Raw genomic sequence first — 6,000 nt, forward strand, 5'->3', positions numbered from 1 at the left:
AAGGCGTAAGGCAAGTATTAGAAAGCAACGCCGATTTCAACTGGCGAAAGGCGCATTCACATTCCGTCGTCCAGACGAACGGAACACCTTTACGGCGTAAGCGATGAAGCGGAGCTGAAATGGAAGAGGCATTGCGCACATATTTATGGTAATAATTAATTTTACCCAACACACTCTGTAGCTGTTTCACATTTTGAGGGGAAGGCAATTCTTGTATGGCACGGAGGTGCTCTGGACTCGGATGTATGCCTTGGGCATTAATGACATGTCCCAGGTATGGTAAGTCACGAGCAAAAAACACACATTTGTCCTTCCTCAAGCGAAGACCATTTTGCCGCAAGACCTGAAATAATGTTCGTAAGTTCGCAAGATGATCTTCTTCTGTCTGTCCGGAGATCACTATATCGTCCAGATAGTTTGCTGCAGTAGGGACCGACGCACAAACAGTTTGTAAATATTGCTGAAACAAGGCAGGGGCGGATGCACACCCGAATGGCAGTCTTTTGAAGCGGTACAATCCAAGATGCGTGTTAACCACCAATACGCGCTGGGATTCGTCGTCCACCGGTATTTGCAAGTACGCATCGGCTAGGTCCAACTTTGAAAAATATTTTCCCGGGCACAGTTTAGCAAAAAGATCTTCCAGGCGGGGCAAAGGAAAAGTAGCAGTCACTAGCTGTGGATTCACTGTGGCCTTGAAGTCCACGCAAAGTCTCAATTTTCCGGAAGATTTTGGCAAAATTACTAAGGGTGAGGCCCAGAGAGAAGCTTGCACACGTTCAATTACACCCTGTGATTCGAGATCGTGTAACGTTCTTGCGACCTCATCACGCAATGCGTGGGGAACATTGCGCGCCCTGAAAAATTTCGGTTGCGCGTTTACCTTCAGTTCTAAATGTGCTTCATAGTTTTTAGCGCAACCTAAGCCCGGTGCAAAAATGTCTGCAAATTCGTCACACAGCCGAGAAACACTGTCTGGAGGCACAGTCTGATTCACAGATAGGACCTGATTTACAATAGACATGTTAAACAACTTAAATAAATCTAGACCAAATAAGTTCACTGCAGAAGAAGAACGAAGAACGTAAAACGACACAAGTTTTGTTTGTCCCTTGTATGTTGCAAGAAGGCTGCACTGTCCTAACACAGGAATTTTCTGTCCGGAATATGTAGTGAGCTTAACATTTGCTGCACGCAACGGAGGTGCGCCCAGTTGTTTGTATGTGTCGTGATTGAGCAATGAAACTGCAGCTCCGGTATCGAGCTGGAATGGTATCACTTGGCCGTCAAAGTCTAAGTCCACAAAAAGTTTATTGTCCTGCTGACGACAAGAGCGACTGTTTTGTGCAATTGGAACAGACACTGGTACAGAATCACTTGCTAATTGACGTGATTTCCGGCGACGTCGACGCACAGTTTTTGTGGGACGATCACTGTTACTGTTAGAGAAAATGTCACTGGACGAAGCGGAATTAACGACATGAATGTCCATAGGCGAAGGTCCACGAGCCTGAGTGTCCTTGGTTCGATTCCGGCGCGAAGCAAAGGGCCTGGAATGATTGTGATTGACTGATCTGAGCTTTTTCTGGCAAACACTTTGAACATGTCCTTTCTTATTGCAGAAAAAGCAAATAGCTTGGCGTGACGGGCAATGTTCACGCGAATGTCTAGTAGCACACCGCGGGCACGATTTCACTACCTGTGTGTGCTGGCGCGGCACACCTGGCTTAGCGCGCGGCGTCAGCTGTGCGGACGGCCGCGAGGGCAGTTGACCGGGCCGCGTTGCGCGAGCGCGCCCGGCGGGCCGGTTAATGTTACACACAGCTGGCGAAGTTTCAAAAGATTCCTGAGCACAGTCAAGTGTGTCCTGTCTATCCAATATGTCTATCACTTGTTGAAGGGAGGGATTAACTAGTTTCAAAATTTGCTCCCGTATACGAACATCAGAAACGTTCTGTGCAATTGCATCACGCACCATTGTATCTGAATAAGAAAGACCACAGTCACATTCAAAGGCACAGTCCCTAGTAAGTCCTTGCAATGTTGCTACCCACTCCCTATTAGTTTGACCGGCCGTACGTTTTGTACGAAAAAACGTATACCGTTTTGCAACCACATTAACTGTTTCTTTGAAATAGGCATCTAATGCAGACAAAATTTCCTCGTATGACAAAGTGGCTACGTCGCGGCGGGGAAACAATTTCACTATCACACGGTATGTGGACACACCGACACAAGAAAGCAAAAACGGCTGCCGCTCATTACCTTGAATTCTGTAGGCAGCAAGGTGGAAGTTGAACTGGCGAGACCACTCTTGCCACGTCTCATCGGCTGCCACGTATGGTCGAAAGGGAGGTGCAACAGCGTTTAGTGGCAGCGGTAGCGAAGAAGCGGCTGCGGCCGCATCGGTGTGCAGCGCACGTTGACCCTGGACGAGCTGTCCAAGGGCATCCAGTAACGCCTGCGTCTGCTGATTCTGCAAGCGATAAAATTCGGACAGTACATCTGGAGAATGTGGCGAAGCCATGACACAATGAAATGTAAGCAATCAGAAATAAATGTAAGCAATCAGAAAAAAGGTCCTTTTCCCTCGTCGCCAATAATTGTAGTGTCGGTAGCTGGACCGACACCGTGATGTGGATTGCTGAAAAGAAATGCTAAACTAACGCTGTGGCCGATAGTGCACGCACGGCAATAAGCATACGGGCGTGAAGTCTGGAACATAAAAACTTATGAATGAATAAGAAGAAAAGTATGTAGATGCTTTTTACTTAACTTTTATTGATTCCTCGGAATACATCTCTCTGGAATACTCGAAGCTATAGGCACTGATACAAATGGCTCCTTGTTAGTTCGTAGCCATTAACTTAGCTGATGGCTATTCTGTCTCTCGGCTAATGAGAGAGAAAGGCTTCGTACAACTGGGCGTTAGCTAGGTTCGCGTACAACTGGGCGGTAGCTTGGTTCTCGTACAACTGGGGTCGAGTCCACTCTCGTATCACGAGACCTGCCTAGGTGGTGGCGCTAGGTCTGCGATCACAGTGGCGACACGCGGGTCCGACATGTACTACATGGACCGCGGCCGATTTAAGCTACCACCTAGCAAGTGTGGTGTCTGGCGGTGACACCACACTATGTGCGACACATCTGTCTCTTTCCCCTCTATTTTCTTTTCTTATTTCTGAACTTACTAACTATTACTATTTACGTGATTAACTTTGAAATAGAATGAACCTTCTGAGTACCTTTTATCTTTACAGTGCGGCGGAGCTGTAAAAAATATGTTTCATAACACCGCGCGCAGAATCAAGTTCTAGTGGGTGGTCTTGTTACTCGGTTCCTATTAGAGGTAAGAAAATGCGGTGAAAAATTTTAGGCTTAGCCCGGACCTGAGGTAATTCGAATGGCCAGTCGAATATCTGTCTTTCAGTGACTATGTTACAGTATATTAAGAAATGTTTGAACGACGTATAACAGCTGACCTCCAGACCAATTTGTTCGAATCGCTTAAATCCTTTTGCAAAGGACGTTCATTTGGGTGAAAGTAATACTCAGCTGATGGCATCATTTGTGTGTGCACCATTCGGAGTTCACGTAAAAATATGTGTAAAAAGTATCTTAGCCTGGATAGTTTGGGAGTGCACCACTTCTACACCCTAGACTTGAATGAATCATATTATATGTCACACTAACGTAGATAAACGGGTCAACACAATTTGCATTTATTTATTCATTAATCTTTATCTGTAGTTGAGGTACGTGGGTTAATGCTGAGTTAAGTGCAGCGCATAAAATTCATTCTAACGTGAACTGAATGCGGGGACACGGTTTGAACCGATTGAAATAAATTAAAAATGTATTCTTACGATAAATTCTAAGCTTACTTTCAAAACTCTATCTTCATTCAGGTTTTACGCGCAAAGAATCCGATGTTTTGAGTTCAGAATAGCGAGAATTGGTTGAAATGTTGTTAGACGCTAGACAAATGCATGTAATTAATGGTCAACCTGTGGTTTTGCGAAAGCTTTACCCGTTGCCACAATATATGTTACGTGTTAGAAAGACAATGAAAGGAACTTATGCCTGGTCAATCGTCGCCCGAATCAACAAAATTCTACGTCGGTGTGAGGTTATGGCGGTATGATGTCAAAGTTATTTCAGAGTAAAAGTAGGAAACCAAAATGAAAAATGCTCCCACAGAAGAAAATTTGCCCTGGACAGAGTTAGGGATGTAAAAGAAGGGAATAAGCCTTTCGGCTAATCTGGAAGCTTCAAAGACATTTCAGTGAAAGAGTCTTGAGATATTGGTGCCTGTTTACAAATTAATCCTATTTCCCTAGTGCAGAGAGCTCTCTTAGCTGCAAGTTGTTGGCACACAAGCATCTTGCAATTTATTGACTAACGTCCCTGGTCCTGTACCCAAAATCCAACAGATTCGCCAGACACAGTTGACGTCATACACTAATGAGCCAAAACCTTATGACCACCTGCTCAGCCACGGGGAGCGACCGCATGGTCTCAGGCGCCATGCCACGGATTACGTGACCCCTCCCGCCGGAGGTACGAGTCTACCCTATGGCATCGGTGTGTGTGTTATTCTTAGCATAAGTTAGTTTATATAGTATGTAAGTCTAGGGACCTATGACCACAGCAGTTTGGTCCCTTAGGAATTTACACACAATTGAAAATTTTGAACTATCTGCCTAATAGACTGTTTGTCAGTCTTTGGCACCAAATACTTCACTGAATTTGCGTATCATGGATCAGACAGTTTGGTAATATGTTTGTGGAGATAAGTGGGCATTAGATGGCTACCCATAGGTCATGTAATTTGCGTAAGTAAGGGGCCGCTGATAAGCGCACTCGGTGGTAGCGAATTTGGGCGACGAAATGTCAACTTGAGTTCGCTACACGGTTCCTCAAACCACTTTAGACAGCTATGGCTCCGAGACACGGACAATTATACTGCTGAAACATGACATGGCCGTCCGGAAATACATCAAGCACGATGCGATGCAGCTGGCTCGAAGCCGTTAGCGTGTCTTCGGTTACTGCAACGGGTCCCATGCAAGCACAGGAGAACGTATTCCATAGCGTAATACTCCTGCTGCCTACCTGCGACTGTGGCACTTTGCACGTTTCGAGCCGTCTCAATGACGGCGCTGTGCTGACGACCGTCGACTTAGTGTAGCAAAAATGTGATTCCCTGAAGATCTGACGCGTTTCTATTTATCGACGATCAAATCGCGATGGTCCCGTGCTCACTGAAATCGAAATCTATGATACCGTTGGGTGAACCTGTGAACATGTAGGTGTGATCTGCTGCGGAGCTCTATGTTCAACAATGTACGATGAACGGCGTGTTCCGATATTCTTTTGCGTGAACTGGCACTGTGCTGCTTCGGTTGACACGCCAGCGATCACCATCTGTCCTACTTTACAGCAGGCAATCCTCCTAACACCACGATTTGTCAAGCGCCGTGGACGTCCAACCTCTCAACACCCAGCGGTAGTTTCACTGTCGTACTATGTCTTTCCATAGAAGCTCACAACAGTAGCACGCGTACATTCAACCATCTCCGCCGTTTTAGAGGCAGTCAAAAATGTTCAAATGCATGCAAATACCTAAGGCACCAAACCGCTGAGGTCATTGGTCCCTAGACTTACACACTACATAAAGTACCTTATGCTAAGAATAACACACTCACTCCAACGCTCGAGGGATGACTCGAACTTCCGGCGGGAGGGGCCACGCAATCCGTCACATGGCGCCCTAAACTGCGAGGCCACTCAGGGCGGTTCGAGGTAGTTGTTCAGAGGATCTAATTATCTGCCCCATCTCAAAATTTCTTATCTGAATGGATTTCACTACTTGCAGCCTCTGTTTGCACGAGAGTGATCCTCCGTGCAAGTCTCGTCCGATTACATACTTTTGTCATGTGCATCCACCTTTGCTCTGGGCAGTGGTCATTATGTTTTGGTGTATCAATGTATAATATC

This window comes from Schistocerca piceifrons, chromosome 3, assembly GCF_021461385.2.
Source record: "Schistocerca piceifrons isolate TAMUIC-IGC-003096 chromosome 3, iqSchPice1.1, whole genome shotgun sequence".
In the NCBI taxonomy this organism is placed as follows: Eukaryota; Metazoa; Arthropoda; class Insecta; order Orthoptera; family Acrididae; genus Schistocerca; species Schistocerca piceifrons.